The sequence below is a fragment of the Corythoichthys intestinalis genome, chromosome 2 (assembly GCF_030265065.1).
Source record: "Corythoichthys intestinalis isolate RoL2023-P3 chromosome 2, ASM3026506v1, whole genome shotgun sequence".
In the NCBI taxonomy this organism is placed as follows: domain Eukaryota; kingdom Metazoa; phylum Chordata; class Actinopteri; order Syngnathiformes; family Syngnathidae; genus Corythoichthys; species Corythoichthys intestinalis.
Genome location: NC_080396.1, coordinates 73,482,438 through 73,499,831, shown reverse-complemented (window position 1 = coordinate 73,499,831; position 17,394 = coordinate 73,482,438). Strand labels below are relative to the sequence as shown.

The 17,394-nt window shown below is 41.6% G+C and overlaps 1 protein-coding gene across 1 annotated transcript in view; it reads right to left on the bottom strand.

Annotated features, from left to right (window-relative positions):
• The window catches only part of si:dkey-70p6.1 (uncharacterized protein LOC570575 homolog), a 36,419-nt gene extending 32,106 nt beyond the window's left edge, over nucleotides 1-4,313 (bottom strand). Inside the window, exon 1 of the mRNA XM_057829830.1 lies at nucleotides 3,946-4,313. The gene's annotated coding sequence lies outside the window, so the exon portion shown is untranslated. The remainder of the gene's footprint in view (nucleotides 1-3,945) is intronic.
• Between the last annotated feature and the right edge of the window lie 13,081 nt (nucleotides 4,314-17,394).

Genomic DNA, 17,394 nt, shown 5'->3' with positions numbered 1-17,394 from the left:
AGTGACCCTGAAATGCCCCAAAATCTACAGGAAGTGAACCCGATATCTACAGGAAGTCAACCTGAAATGTCCCAAAATAAACAGGAATCAACCCGATATTTACAGGAAGTGACCCTGAACTGCCTCAAAATCAATAGGAGGTGACCCTGGAATGCCTCAAAATCAACAGGGAGCGACCCTAAAATACACCAAAATCAACAGGAAGATATACTGAATTCCTCAAAATCAACAGGATGTGACCCAATTTGTACAGGAAGTGAATCAAAAATGCCCCAAAATGAACAGGAAGCAAGACAATATCTAAAGGAAGTCTGAGATGCCTCAAAATCAACAGGAAGCGACCCTGAAATGCCCCCAAATCAACAGGAAGTGACCCAATATCTACAGCAAGTGAACCCAAAATGCCCCAAAATATACAGGAAGCCGACCTGATATTTACAGGAAGTCCGAGATGCTCAAAATCTACCGGGAGCGAACCTAAAATGACCCTGGAATGCCTCAAAATCAGCAGCAAGTGACCAAATACTGTATGTACAGGAAGTGAACCCGAAATCCCCCATATCAACATGAAGTGACCCAATATGAACAGGAAAGGAACCCAAAATGCCCCAAAATGAACAGGAAGCGACCCGAATTCTACTGGAAGTCCGAGATGCCTCAAAATCAACAGAAAGTGACTAGATATCTAGAGGAAGTGACCCTGAAATGCCCTAAAATCATCAGGAAGCGACCCTATATCTACAGGAAGTGAATCCGAAATGCCCCAAAATCAACAAGAAGTGACCCGATAGCTACAGCAAGTGAATCCAAAATGCCCCAAAATCAACAGAAAGTGACTCTGAAATGCCTCAACATAAATAGAAATTGACCATAGAATCCCTGAAAATCAACAGGAAGTGACCCAATATGTACAGGAAGTGAATCCAAGATGCCCCAAAATCAACAGGAATTGGTCCGATATCGACATGAAGCGAGCCTGAAATGCCTCAAAATCAAAGTGACCCAATCTATACAGGAAGGGAACCCAAAATGCCCTAAAATAAACGGAAAGTGACCCAATATCTCCAGCAAGTCTGAGATGCCTCAAAATCAACAGGGGGTGTCCCTGAAATGCCCCAAAGTCAACAGAAAGTGACCCGATATCTACAGGAATTCTGAGGTGCCTCAAAAATCAACAATACGTGAACCTTGGAATGCCTCAAAATCAATAGGAAGTGACTCAATGTGTACAGGAAGAGCACCCCAAATGCCCCCAAATCACAGGAAGGGACCTTGAACCCCCCATAACATCGGGAAGCGAACCAATATGAACAGAAAGTGAGCCGATATCTACAGGAATTCCGAGATGCCTAAAAAAATCAACACGAAGTGAACCCGAAATGCCCCCAAATAAACAGGAAGTGAACCAATATGAACAGAAAGTGATCCCAAAATGCCCTAAAGTCAACAGGAAGTGACCCGATATCTTCAGGAATTCGAAGGTGCCTCAAAAATCAACAGTAAGCGACCCTGGAATGCCTCAAAATCATCAGGAATTGACCCAATCTGTGCAGGAAGTGAACCCGAAATGCCCCCAAATCACAGGAAGTGACCCAATATTAACAGGAAGTGTCCCTCAAATGTCCCCCTAATCAACAGAAAGTGACACTGGAATGCCTCAAAATCAATAACAATTGACCCAATATGTACAGAAAGTGAACCCGAAATCCGCCATATCAACAGGAAGTCACCCGATATCTACAGGAATTCCAAGTTGCCTCAAAGAGCAACAGTAAGTGACCCTGAATTGCCACAAAATCAACAAGAAGCAAGGGCGTAGGTTTGCATAGGGACGGTAGGGACATAACAGTAGCAACTTTTCAGGATGCTCATATTTGCATTATAAAATGAGTTCAGTTATACGGGTAATTTTGATTGTCTTCCCATCAGGGCTGTCAAAATTATCGCGTTAACGGGCGGTAATTAATTTTTTTAATTAATCACGTTAAAATATTTGATGCATTTAACGCACATGCCCCGCTTAAACAGATTAAAATGACAGCACAGTGTAGTGTCCACTTGTTGCTCGTGTTTTTTAATTTTTTTGGTCGCCCTCTCCTGGCACTTGGGTTTCAGCACCATGAGCACTGTATAATTATTGACATCAACAATGGCGAGCTACTAGTTTATTTTTTGATTGAAAATTTTACAAATTTTATTAAAACAAAAACATTCAGAGGGGTTTTAATATAAAATGTCTATAACTTGTACTAACATTTATCTTTTAAGAACTACGAGTCTTTCTATCCATGGATCGCTTTAACAGAATTTTAATAATGTTAATGCCATCTTGTTGATTTATTGTTATAACAAACAAATACAGTACTTATGTACCGTATGTTGAATGTATATATCCGTCTTGTGTCTTATTTTTCCATTCCAACAATAATTTACAGAAAAATATGGCATATTTTATAGATGGTTTGCATTGCGATTAATTACGATTAATTAATTTTTAAGCTGTAATGAACTCAATTAAAAATTTTAATCGTTGGACAGCCCTACTTCCCATATATTGTAAGGATAGAATAGACCCTACCATTATGAAGTGAATTATTTTCATTAAATTCAGACTTACATTTATCCCTTTTCACTTGCTAAGTGCGAAGTGACTTTTTTTTGTTGAAAATATATATTTTGATTGAAGCAACTTTTTTTTTAATTGAATAAAAAAGACCCAAATCTACCTCCAAATGGCTACAATTTTTGACTGGGGTAACTACATTGGCACGATACCGACGGGCGTACCAAATTCAATGGATGACGATCTTGGCCAAAAGTATTGCCGAAGCGGCCTGATTTAGAATTCCCCTCAAGAATGATGCAAAAAAAAACACAAATTTGTCAACTTATTATTTTGAATATTCTTGTAAGTTAATTTCATTGCTGACACAGCGTTTTGGGGTCATCAACATATTGTGCCCCCCGCCTAGGGTTGCCACCTGTCCCTTAAAATAAGGAACGATCCGAAATTGTGAATTAAATGTTGTGTTCCGTATTGAACTAATACAGAATATAAATGAATAGATACGTTTCTATGCATTTTAGGAGTTTTGGGGATGTCCCTTTTTTTCTCTGCCTGTACAGCTCTGGGCGCGAGGGGGGAGTCCCGTATTTCTTATTTCTGAAAGGTGGCAACCCTACCCCCGTCCCGCCCCAAAAGTCAAACTCCGCCTATGGTCCGATTGACCCTGGCATGCCCCAAAATCAACAGTAAGTGACCCAAACTGTGCAGGAAGTGAACCCGAAATGCCCCCAAATCATAGGAAGGGGGGCGCGATCGAGAGAGAGTGAACCCCCCCCCCCCCCACACACACACACACACACACATCAACAGGAAGTGACCCGATATCTACAGGAAGTCTGAAATGCCTTAAAATCGACATGCAGGAGGTGACATAATATCGCAACCGTCCATCGCAGCAAAGCTACCATGAAAATTTCTCCAGAAATGCCATTTTCTAGTCTTTCTGTGTCAATGGCTTTGGACGTCAAACGCCGTCAATGACATTGAAAAATTAGTTAACAGTGAAGTCAGCCAGAAACGGAACCGAGAGGTTGGAAGGAAAAGGCTTATTACGCGTGATGGAAATTTGACATTAGAGGTAGCGCTAGCCCCCACTTTGGGGAGGGGGGATTTTTTTTTATCCAATGCAGCGCAGGGGAGGTAAAGGGGGGGGGGGGGGCGCACACGTGTCTACATGATCAACGCGTGACCAGCGTGGACGTGCACAAAGAAAACACGCGAGGTTTCTGCGTCAATAATCCATGTTTGGTGGAGTGTGGGGTGCGCACATGACGGCCCCTTTGCCCAGCATCAGCATCATGCAGCCCCAGCCCAGCCCCCCACACCGACACAGCCTCCAGGCACGGAGCATTGCGCTAAAGCATCGCGTCTATACTCACTCAGCTCCGCGGTTCGGAGGGGCGGCGTGCCAGCCCGTCCTTCGGCTTCGGAATCAGCCGCCGCCACCCAGCCAGCATAATCCAGCCACGCACGTTCTCGGAGGGGAAAGGGGGTAGGGTGGGGTGGGGTGGGGTGGGTTAGGGGGTCTCCACGCAGCTCCGATTCAGCGCATTGTAGCAGGCGTCCCCTTTTTCTTTTCCCCCCCTCAGATGCGTCTCGGCGAGGGTGGGGGTCGTCCTACCCGAATGTCCACGTTGTCCTCCGACGTCCCTCACGCCCCCTCCATCGTCTCCGCTCCGTTCGCTCGCTCGCACGGCGTCTTCTGTGATGCTTCCACAGCTCGCTCGGAAGATACACGGCGCCTTTCTGTTCGGACGCTATCTAGCGGCCGAGTGCAAAAGTGCAACTCGCTGCCACAACGCAGGATTTTCAGGGTCAATGAACTGACCTGACTGCCTTTGACAGAGGTAACGTCAAATCTATTTGAACCGGGGTGGCTCAGGTGGAACGGTGACGTGGACGTGCCATTGACGGTAACAGACGTCCAATATTTTTAGAATGAGATGGGCTGGCAGCAAACAAAAGATGATATTATTAAAAAATATATGGATTTCCGTTTTGTAAATATACAAGCAACAACTGCATACTGTATAATGTTTTATTTTATTGTTCAATTTATTAGTGCCATTGACAGCAATAGACATCTAATCCATCTGGACTGGGATCAAAAGATAATAAAGTTACTTAAAAATATATATATATATATTTTTTAGTTAAATTATATATTTGTATATTATTTATTATTGAATTTTTTAAAGGAAAACAGCTACACATCTTTAAAAAAAAGTCATTATTAATTATTTCAAAAATATTTTTCAAAAGGGAAACATATCTATTTTCATTTTATGATGCTTTATCAAAAAAAAAACAGGAAAAAGTTATTCACATTTTATTATCTATATTTACATCATCTAATTTAAAAAGGGAAATTGTCATCTTTTTGATTTTTTATATCAATATTAAAACGATTATTTATTTCAATATCAAAAAAATATACAGATATATTTTTCTACTTTTTATTACTTCTTCTATTATTATTGATTTTATTTTCATTGACTTATTTTTACATTTTTTGCCCTGAAAGATAATCATTCATAGCCAATCCTCTCTGTTTAAATGAATTGGACATCCGTTGTTGTCAATGGTAGTCGATGAGTTAAAAATAATTATATAGTTTTATTCAACATCCAGGCAGTTTATTATAAACTGATGCGTCAAGATTTGAGAATATTTTATACATTATTTACTGTCTCAAGATGGCCGCCGGTTACTAACGCCGGCCTGTCTTTTCGCTGTTTGCACGCCTGCCTGTGAGCTTTGTTCTGTTGTGTTTTTGTTTTTTCGCTCACGTGTTATGTTCTCCTGCTCTAATAGCTCTGCTGCTATCTAGTGGTGTCTTGTGGGTATTGTAGGAAATACAGCCAACCAATCAGAGTGAGGACGTCGCTGTTGCTGTATGAGGAGCAGCTGCCTGCAGCCACTCCGACAGCAGCACCTGGAAACCCAATCGACTTTAAAAAAAAAAAAAAAAAAAAAACAGAAAGCAAAAAAAAGCCGAGAAGAGACATTCTGTGTCACTGTCAGTGACGGCGATAGACGTCCAATTGGCGGCAATAGATGTCCAGTCGGTTATGCTGGGTGTTTTTCTCTCTGTCATAACTAGAAAATGCGATTCAAGAGAAATAGCGATGGCAGCTTTGCTTTGATGGTCGGAATATCGGGTCATTTCCTGTTGATTTTGAGGCATCTCGGACTTCCTGTAAATGTCTAGTCACTTCCTGTTGATGTTAGGGGATTTCGGGTTCACTTCCTGTTCATATTGGGTCCCTTCCTGTTGATATGGTGGAATTTCAGGGTCATTTCCTTTTGATTTTGAGGCATTCCAGGGTCAGTTACTGTAGATTTTTTAAGGCCTCTCGGACCGCCTAGTGATATCAAGTCACTTCCTGTTTATTTTGGGGCATTCCAGGGTCACTTATTGTGGCTATCGGGTCACTTCCTGTTGATTTTGTGTCTTTCAGTTTCCCTCCCTGTTGATTTTGAGGCATCTTGGACTTTCAGTAGATATTGGGTCATTTCCTGTTGATTTTGAGGCATTCCAGGGTCACTTACTGTAGATTTTTGAGGCGTCTCTGGCTATCTGTAGATATCGGGACACTTCCTGTTGATTTTGGGGCTTTTCAGGATCACTTCCTGTACAGGTTGGGTGACTTCCTGTTGATTTTGAGGCATTCAAGGGTCACTTATTATAGATTTTTTAGACATCTCGGACTTCTTGTAGATATCGAGTCACTTCCTGTTGATTTTGGGGCATTTTGGGATCACTTCCTTTACAAATTGCATCACTTCTTGTTATGGAAGGATTTCGGGGTCACTTCCTGCTGGTTTGGGGCACTTCATGTTGATATGGAGAGATTTGGGGTTCACGTCCTGTTGATTTAGGGGCATTTTGGTGTCATTTTATGTTGAATTTGAGGCATTCAAGGGTCACTCTTATTGATTTTGTGCCATCAAGGACTTCCAGTAGATACTGGGTAACTTCCTTTTCATATTGGGTCACTTGATTTTGATATAGGGGGACTCAGATGTCACTTTCTGTCGATATGGGGGCATTTCGGGTTCACCTCCTGTACAGATTGGGTCACTTATTGTTGATTTTGGGGCATGCCAGGGTCAATTGGACCATAGGCGGAGTTTGACTTTTGGGGCGGGACGGGGGTAGGGTTGCCACCTTCCAGAAATAAGACATACGGGACTCCCCCCTCGCGCCCAGAGCTGTACAGGCAGAGAAAAAAAGGGACATCCCCAAAACTCCTAAAATGCATAGAAACGTATCTATTCGTTTATATTCCGTATTAGTTCAATATGGAACGCAACATTTAATTCACAATTTCGGATTGTTCCTTATTTTAAGGGACAGGTGGCAATTCCAGGGTCACATGCTGTTGATTTTTTAGGCATCTTGGACTTCCTGTTGATATAAGGTCACTTCCTGTTGATTTTGGAGCATTTCGGCATCACTTCCTGTTGATATGGGGGCATTTCACATTCACCTTCTGTACAGATTGGGTCACTTACTGTTGATTTTGAGGCATTCCAGGGTCATTAACTGTTTATTTTTTAGGCATCTTGGTATTCCTGTTGATAACGGGTCACTTCCTGTTGATTTTAGGGCATTTCAGGGTCATTTCCTGTTGATTTTGGGGCATTTCCGGTTCACTTCCTATAAAGGTTGGGTTACTACCTGTTGATTTTGGGGCATTTCGGGTTCACTTCCTGTACAGGTTGGGTCACTTCCTGTTGATTTTGAGGCATTCCAGGGTCACTTGTTGTTGATTTTGAGGCATTCCAGGGTCACTTGTTGTTGATATTTGAGGCACCTTGGACTTCCTGTTGATATCGGGTCACTTCATGGCAGAGGTTGCGCTAGACTTTTTCGTTGTCTGTCATTTTGACTGACAGGGTCATAAAAATTCGGTCATAATCTATTTCTACCCGTCACTTAAAATTTTTAAATTATGATAATGACATTGTGGTGACCCTTTGTTTGGCATAATTCACCTTCCGTACTTGTGTGTCCATTTGGCCGAGCGCGTTACCGGCTACGACACAGTCACATTGACAGAGACACTTAAAGGGGAAATGTGAACTAAGGTTGGCCAACCATGTTTTTGAATAATATCAATGGCTAAACAATTATAAGCATATTTTCATTATTTTTTTTCACGCAACCCTTCCAGATTCTTTGTTTAACCCATAGCAACGCCCTTGACAACGAAAATGCTTTTCTTCGGCAATCTTCGGAAATCTTCGGAAATTACGTCACACCGGGAAGTGGGAGAGAAGTCCGCCATAGAACAGTATTGTTTGTTGCATTGCTTCTCGATAAGACGCCACGGCGGTGTGTGGCGATCGTTTGTTCTCACTCAAACGAAAAGTTGTATGAGTGGCCAAAGGATAGCAGGGCACGTAAATGGACATCTTTCATCCGCACGAAGCGAATGAATTTCACGCCATCATCGAGTAGTCTTCTCTGCTGCAAACACTTTGAAGATGCCTGCTTCCTTAACCGGTCTGCTTATGCTCAAGTATTTGCCAAAAAGTAAGTGTGATTTTTAGACTTTAGATAGATGACTGATGACTTTGTCAAAGCAGAGCTGCCAACTGTTGTGGAATGTACAGTAGAAGCTAGTGACGTTAGCCGAAAGCCAACTCGTGGCAATAGTCGTGGCATAGTTGTTGTTGTGTTCGCTAGTGTTACGTCCCAAGGACGGCTCGCGAAGGGCGTAACATAAAATGAGCCACACAATTTCACAAGTGGCACAAATTTATTTACACAACAATCAAACTCGCAATGAATATGTACAAAATGTGGATGAAGCGCGGCTTCAGGGTAAGCCCAGGCCAAAACAACAACAAAAAAAGGAATCTACACTTGAACCCCACCCGCTAACTAAACCCTGATCATGAAAAAGACTGCCACCAACCTAGCTTCTTACGCTAAACAAAACAGGAGAAAACGGGTTGAACAGAAATGGCGACTTACACCTATTGCTTCAGTGCTCTTATTTACGGTGGTGAACAAAAACGATCCAATAACGAATAAACACAAAAGACCTCACCGAAAAAGCGGGAGTGTATCAGACTAGCGATCAAATGCAAACGAGCGTGAATGGCGAGCAAACAACTGGAGAGGATGACCGCTAGGCAGAATGCTGTGAAATGCACCTCCCAGAGCGTTGACAGCGGCAGGTTTACACCGCCGGTGAGTTTGTGCACATTTATTTGTATTTGTATTATATATTTCCACCTTCATGCTTCAAGCATTGCATTGCATTTGTAGCGGCGTTTCTTTCACGGTGATCGCTTGATATCCTTCTAGTTTATGTTTCGCGAGAGCCGCTGACAGGTGACAGCGAGCGTGTTGGCATTGAGTCAATCTCGCAGCGAATCAGAGAGCAACTCAAGTCACGCAGTGAATCATGGGAAATGTAGTCTCGGGACAACACTGAAGTGGTGCTTTGTAATCAGTTCGCTTGTGGGGAAAAAACTACATTTCCTCACGCCATTAGACGCCACTTACTGCCGAAAGCCCCAGCTACTGTTAGCTCCATGTGTTAATAAAGAAACAAAGTTGTAAGCACGTCGTGTGTTCGATACCTTTGTCAACAAAACGCTCATAACAAGACACTGTGCATGATCCGTTTAAGAGACGCTGGGACTGGAAGTAGTAGTAGCTGGTAGTACGAGGTGAGGCGGAGATGAGCGAGAGGCAAAACATCGCGGTCAAATGTGGCGGCAGTCCGCCAGTATTTTGTTTTCTTATTGTTGCCACAATAAAGTGGAGAAAGCCATCGACGACTCATCTCCTTCTCCCCACCCCCCCAACGTTTTTATATTATTATTTTATATGCATGAGCGCTGCCGGATCTGCCAAAATGAACATGCAGTCTGATTATTATTTTTTTGAACAATGTCATCAGATAGACAAAAACATAAAATTATGTGCAAATGCCTGCATCTTCAAATTATGAAAATAATAACAGCCTATATCTTACCAATCTTGTAATCTCGATGGGTCTTGTCTCCATTCCATGTCAAGTAGTCTGAGCACATTGTTTGCATCCTAATTAGCTTCTGGCTAATATCCCATGTACGGTCCAACATAAAATTCCAAGCTCCTCTTCTTCCTCCAACTCTTCAAAAACTTGGATCTCCTCCCTTGCGCTCGATCTATCACTTATATCGCTGTTTGGATCATTATTTGAAGGGCTTTGTATGGCGGCCGTATGTATGGAGGTGCCATCGCGTTCTCGGTGTGACATATCACTTCCGGGTTCGTCCCCTTTCAGGCTCGAACTTCAGAAACACGATTATTTTGTCAAATATACAACATATAAATTATTTTTTCATGCTTTATTTGTTGGACAATGTTTAATTACTTTAATTGTGACCCTATTTGGCATGTTATGAAATTACTTCACATGACAGCTTTAAGAGCCGCGCGCGTTCCGGCTTGAATAGAGCAGCAGAGCTACAGCGGCTGGACACAGCAATTTGAGCTAACAAGACTCTTAACATTGCATACCGCTTCAACATATTCAATAGTATTTAGTTTTCATTCATTTTAAATTAATATTCTGTCCGAACAAGCTTAACAGAGAATCCACACCGTGCCATCACACATCAAGCAGATGAATATGTAACTTTTTCTCCGCAGTAACAAAAACAGCTGACTGTGGCCCCAGTAGGAAGGCTACATATGGAACAATGAAATTAACAGTTCACCTGCTGTGGCCTGAACGGAGTCTTACACCTTCCTCCTGGTGCGCATGGACTTGAATTGCGTGCCCGCTTGTGCAGTTCCTGTTTTTTCACCTCTTTTATCAACACCATCGTCGTTTTGGGGCTTTTTGAAGAAACTTCGGACACTCAGTTGCCTTGACATTTTTCAGAGTAAGGCCAACGACGTCATGCATCAAGAGAGACAATAGCTAATTAACCCTTTAAGGTCTGGGTCTATTTTGTCTGATTTTGCATGCCTTTGAAGTTGCTTTTATATTTCAAAGAAAGAATTGTTTACGATGGCCTGGTTTGGTCCCTTTTTTTGTGACACCTTGAACTTCATGTCCAAACTGTTGTTTCCTTCACTGACCAATTATAAATCATCATTTTCGGCCCAAAAAGACCAAAAATTCCAAAATCGTTTTGTGAAAATTTTTAATATTGATGTCCAATTGACAACCAAACATGCGTAACGAACCGTTTTGAAACTTTATAATATTTATTCAACATGTTAGGATGAACATTCAACCAAAAAAATTTAGAATAAATAGTCTTATATTTGACAATTCAACATAAACAACAGGTATAGCCATAGGCGTTTTTTGCTTTTATACATGCTCTAGTCACAACAGGTTATATACAGCAGACCAAACAGTGAAGAACAGTGAAAAAATATATACCATCTAACATAAAAAGTGTTTAGAGGCCATCTCTTTATGAGTTTAGGTATTGCGGCCCATCACCTGATGAAAACTATGTACACACAATAAAGCTTCTTGAACACACATTTATATACACAAATTGAGAAGACTGATTGTGGGGAAAAAAATATATATATAACATTGGGAAAAAAAGTATTTTCAAAAATATTTACAATAAACAAGTTAAATTTTTTTCAGGCATGCCACTCCAAAAAGCAGTTTCGTCCTGGAATTCCTTGCCTTCAAATAATCTTGCACTGTTGGAAGTGAAACCAAAGACATGTACAAGAGGAGTCCAATAAATTTTTCAAGCTCCTCCACTGTAGTGTCTGTCCACACAAACTTTTTCCCAATCTCTTTTCGGACTCTGCCATACTGGTTTGTGTGTTTGCACATATTCATCATTGTCGATGAGGTGAAGAACAGGTCAAAAAGTTCTTTTGGGGTGTATGCATGGTCACGATTCACCTGAGGTCCTGGTGGTCTCCGGGGTGTGAACCGGCTGCACTGTGGGGCAGTGTCTGTGTCTTGTTCTGTGCTCCATGGCACAGGTGCAGGCTGAGCCAGTGATGATCGGCTTCTGCCACGCTGACTTCTTCAGCCTCTCCTCCGCTGACATCTCATCGCTCTTCCGTGATGACCCCTTCTCCCTCGTCCTCTTTCCATTCGGGCAGTGAATGTAGATTTTTCATTGTCACTATAAATGTACATGAAAAAAAAGTCAGTATTTATGAAAATAATAAAGTATGAAATAAAAATATATACAGCAATAAATAATAATGGAAATCTATATGTATGACAATAGAAAGAATACCATAGCTGATGAATATGTGCTACATCCCTAATCTTCATATAGAAAGAAGAACACAAATTATAAATTCCTGCCTGGGATACACACAGTGCACGAACGACTTTGATCTGATATGCACATTTTATCATTATATACACAAACACACACTTATATTGCATCAAAATGAACTTTGTCTTGCAATATCAAAAGAAACTTTCAAAAGAAACTTTTTCAGCATTAAAAAAAAAAAGTGAGTTGGCTTACCTCTGCTCGTCGATGGCGTCACCCACGTGTTCAAATCCGTCACTATCTTCACTCGAGGACTCTTCCGAAGAAGACGATGATGACGAATTTAGACCATCCTCTTCCTCAAGTTGATCAAAAAGCACAATTGCTTGCGCTAAATTTAGTTTTTTCGTTCATTCTCAAAGTCACACAAAGTCGCTCGCTCATCCAAACGGCCGTCGCTCGCCACCTCGCTGCTTCAGAACACTCCTCCCTCTCGTTCGGTGGAACCTCGCACGGCAGTTATATTTATTAAAAAAAAAAACGCATTTTGTGCTTCCACTGTGACTTCGAAAGAGTTCGTTTGATTTGTGTTTTTTTCATGGAGCTTCCGTTTTGAAAAAGGACAAGAAATGATGGAAATATAGACATAAACAAATGATCCATGCAGCGTTTTAATGTTTTTTTGAGAGGACAATAAAACTATAAAACTTAAATGACAATATCTCACGTTTTAGTTGGTCGATTGACTTCAAATAATAACGAGAGTAAAGCGCAACTTCCGCACTTTAAAACGAGACCAACCAACGGCACGTGGGTGACGTAATTAAAACGTGAGGGCGCTTCAAAGACGACGTGCGCTGAGGACGCGCCGGCGCGTCCTTCGACTCTCAAGGGTTAATATCCTCACTCGCCACCCTGTGGTCTGGGGTGTGAATTGCAACCTGTCAAAATGACAGATGGACTTCAGTTTTTTCCGTCATCGTTTTAAAAAATCGGTCAACGACGGAAAATATTCGGTTAACGCGACCCCTGCTTCATGGTGATATGGGGTGATTTCGTGGTCCCTTCCTGCTGATTTGGGGGCATTTTTGGTTCACTTCCTGTACAGACAATGTCACTTCCTGTTGATTTTGAGGCATTCCAGTGTCACTTGCTGTTGATTTTTTAGGCATTTCGGAATTCCTGTGGATATCGAGTCACTTCCTGTTGATTTTGGGATCACTTCCTTTACAGATTGCGTCATTTCCTGTTGATTTTAAGGCATTTCGGCATCGCTTCCATTTCATATTGGGTCACTTCATGTTGATATGGGGGGATTTCGGGGTCACTTCCTGTTGATTGATTTTGAGGCATTCCGGGGTCACTTCCTATTGATTTTGAGTCATCAAGGACATCCAGTAGATAATGAGTAACTTCCTGTTCATATTTGGTCATTTCTTTCTGATATAGGGGGATTTCAGGGTCAGTTCCTGTTGATATGGGGGCATTTCAGGTTCACTTTCTGTACAGATTGGGTCACTTACTGTTTATTTTGAGGCATTCCAGGGTCACTTCCTGTTGATTTTGGGTCATTTCGATATCACTTCCTGTTCATATTGGGTCACCTCCGATTGAAATGAGGGGATTTCGGTGTCACTTGATGTGGATTTGGGGGCATTTCGTGTTCACTTCCTGTACAGATTGGGTCACTCTTTATGTTTAAGGCATTCTAGGGTCACTTCATGTTGATTTTGAGGCATTCCAGGGTCACTTTCTGTTGTTTATGAGGCATCAAAGACTTCCAGTAGATATTGAGTAACTTCCTGTTCCTATTGTTTCACTTCCTATTGACTTGGGGGCATTTTGGGTCCACTATCTGTACAGATTAGGTCACTGTCTGTTGATTTTTAGCCATCCCAGCATCACTTACTGTTGATTTTTGAGGCATCTTGGAATGCCTGTAGATATCCGGTCATATCCTGTTGATTTTGGGGCATTTCAGGATCACTTTCTGTTCATATAGGGCAGTACTTCTCAAATGGTGGGGCGCGCCCCCCCAGGGGGGCGCAGAGCGATGCCAGGGGGGGCGCGAGTGACCTCGGGGAACATGCTTTTTTTTTTTTTTTTTTTTTGCCGTACTAGAATAAAGTGTACTTGCACATCCACTCCGTGGGTGGCAGTGGCGTTCTCATTTTCAAAGTGCGTGCAGTATTTTTGAAGTAAGCAAGAGCACACGGAAGAGACTCATGCAGAGCTGGACTCACGCAGCGACCCACTGTCTTCTTCGGTTCTCACGTGTCCGGCCGAGAAGTGCCGTTTTCGGCTTGGGATCGTCACGACCACCGCCCTCACCTACGGTTCTCCCTCGGCCGCCGAGAATGCGCTTTTTTCGGGCCGTTTGCCTTTGACTTTTAATATAGTGGGAAATGAGGAAAGACCACTGTTTACTGAGTCTAAAAATGATTATAGCGGAGAAGCCAAATCAGTTAAGACGCCACTTCTTAAAGACATTAGACCTCAATCTCATTGATAAGCCGCTTGATTGTTTTTCAGCGAAAATGTGCCGAATATTGCCAATTGTCACAATCGTCCCGCTTTGTCAGTGTTATATCGGTAAACCAGTGAGCACTGTGGTGAATCAGCGAAAATAAAAACTTTCCTTCTGTCCAAAGACTTTTTTTCCCCCCTTCTATTCAGTCTTGTTTTTTTTCGGTCAAATTTTTTGGCATGTTGTCCTGAAGAGTAAATGTTTCTAATCAATTTGAATTTGTTATTATTTACTGATTTTATTACATTTTATTTTTCAGTATCAAATGGTCAAAAATGTACCTTGAGTGTATTTTTACAGTTTGGATGTGACTTTTTTTTTTTTTTTTTAATTTCAGGCAAATTGATGCGCGTTAAGTCTTTTCTGTTACAAGCAACACAATGTTAAAAAAAGTTATACTTTATTATAAGTTGATCTGTTACTTTTTTTCTTTAATAGAAAAAAAGGACACAATGTTAGGCTGAGGCGTACTTATAATAGTAATATAGACGAATGATACTATTTACAGTGGCGGCAGAGAGTTGGGGGGGGCGCGAAACATTTACGTCTTCCTTGGGGGGGCGTAACAGAAAATAATTGAGAAGCACTGATATAGGGTCACATCCTGTTGGTATGGAGGAATTTTGAGGTCACTTCGTTTGATTTGGGGGTATTTTGGGTTCACTCCCTGTAAGGATTGGATCACTTTCTGTTGATTTTGAAGCATCATGGACGTCCAGTAGATATCAGGTAACTTCCTGGTTATATTGGGTCACTTCCAGTACACATTGGGTATATTCTGCAGAGTGGACTTGGCGTAGGTTCCTCTTCTGACTTGTCAGGTAGCCTTTTCCCCGCAAAAAGCTGTCCAAAGATGTCTGTTTTTCATTCGTCTTTGCCAGCATGTGGGCTTATTATTTCCGAGAACCAATCTGATGCGCCTACGACATTATCGAGGACAAGCACACATAGATATGTTAAAAAAAATAGATGCTAGCTCCAAATGATTTCTGTAACGACATCCAATCTATTTTTATTATATCTTGAAGGAATCTGACGTTTTAACCAGATTGCCGGAATCACGCCAGCTGTACCGCCGGAACCGCGCTAGCGCAATTCCAACGACCCGGGCCGGCGGAACCCGACAACCCGGCCAAAAGGCTGAACTCGAGCGTGCACCTTAGTCTTAATCCCTTGTACTGACTCCATTCTAAAAGCTGGAAAAAGGCTTCGAAACACGTGTTGACAATTTGTTCAGGTTGACAGCGATCAAACGGCAAGGCAAAATAGCAAAGAGATCCAGGTGAGGAGGCAAACTGGATCCTGGGTCACCATATCACAAGTATCCAAAAAGATGGGGGGTTTAGAAGCTCCCAATTTCCAACACTATTATATAGCAAATCAAATACAATATCTTATTAAGTGGTTAGACCTTAACATTGAACAACAGTCATGGCTACAATTAGAGCAAACAGACTGTGATCGAATACAACTCGCAAACCTCCCCTTTATTATTTAGTATTAAGCGCCATAGCTGCTTCAAGAATCCTATGATAGCATGTACCTTGAAAGCTTGTTGTAGAGGTATGGAAATTACGCAATCACAATTTGCGCCGTGTAAATTTTCACCAATCTTGCATAATCCAGACTTTGGAGTTAATAAAATTCCTATTTATTTTAGAACATGGGAAGATACAGGAATAATCCAGTTACAGCATTTGTTTAAAGATGATACATTCATGTCATATGAAAATATAGTCCAAGATTTCCAAATCAAAGGGGTCGATTTCCTTCAGTACAATAAAATCAGGGCAGCCATCAAAAGCAAACTCCCATCACTAATGGGTACGTTGGACCCGGCACCTTTCGTAAATAGAATAGTAAATATCCATCCTCAACAAAAAAATAATTTCAAAAGTATATAAAGTTTTCTCATGTAGCAACTCTACTTGTCTACCAATTGAAAAATGGAGTAACGACCTTCCGGTAACATTAGATAATAAATATTGGTCCGACATCTGTAAAAATACATTTATAATGACAAAGAACAAGAACCTTCAACTTATACAGTAAAAATACTGCACAGATGGCATTTTACACAATCTAAAATGCACAAAATCGGGTTCTCCCAATCCAATAACTGTACAAGCTGCGACGAAGATACTTCGGATACATAGTTTCATGCTCTTTGGCAATGTAAACCAATACAAGATTTCTGGTCACAGGTAACCAAGAAACTTTCTTTCCTATTGAACTGACGGATTCCATTGTCTCCAATTCTTTGTCTGGTTGGCGATCTGAATACAGTGAATATCTCAAACCATCATGTCCGTCCACTACTATAGCCAAGAAAACAATATTGCTGAATTGGAAAAACAAACAAAACGTTAGCATGAACCAATGGCTAAATCTAATCATTGAATATATAACATTAGAAAAAATATCTGCCAAACAGTCAAATAAAATGGACAAATATGAACAACAGTGGGAAACAGTCGCAAAAATGATGAACATAGTAGAATAAGGATTCTCTCTTGTCTGCGAAGCAATGCCATAAAAATAATAAAAATTTATACATAAATTGATGTACGCGGGGTGTCCAGGGAAGTTGTATGCATCCTTCTGCAGCTGAAAAATGGACAAGCTTAAACCTGAACCGCTTTATACACTCCCAGCAGCATGTGATAAATAATTTTCTTCCTCCAAAGATAAGTCAATCCATGGGTTTAATCTACAAAGAAACCCATAGACAATTTGGTTGCCAGCTGCTACGAAACGTATGCAATTTTTCTGGGACACCCTATATATTAATTACCAGATTCAGAACAATTAAGGAACTATGCTTAAATAATACACTTTACTGGTCCTTGGCATACATCTAAGGGTGTTTGATAAACCTCTCCTTCTGTCAGCTTCACAGGTGGTTTGTTGGCGTCCTGCCCTGTGCCGTCCCGTCGCTGGTCCTGGTCCCGGTCCCGGGGTTTTCAGCTGGGGCTTGTCTTAGAACGTCTGGTCGTGCGTGGATCCTGTCGGGCACGCGCTGGTCTCGCGGGCGGGGGGGTGTGCCGTGCGAGTGCCAGTCGGGGGCCGTGTCCCT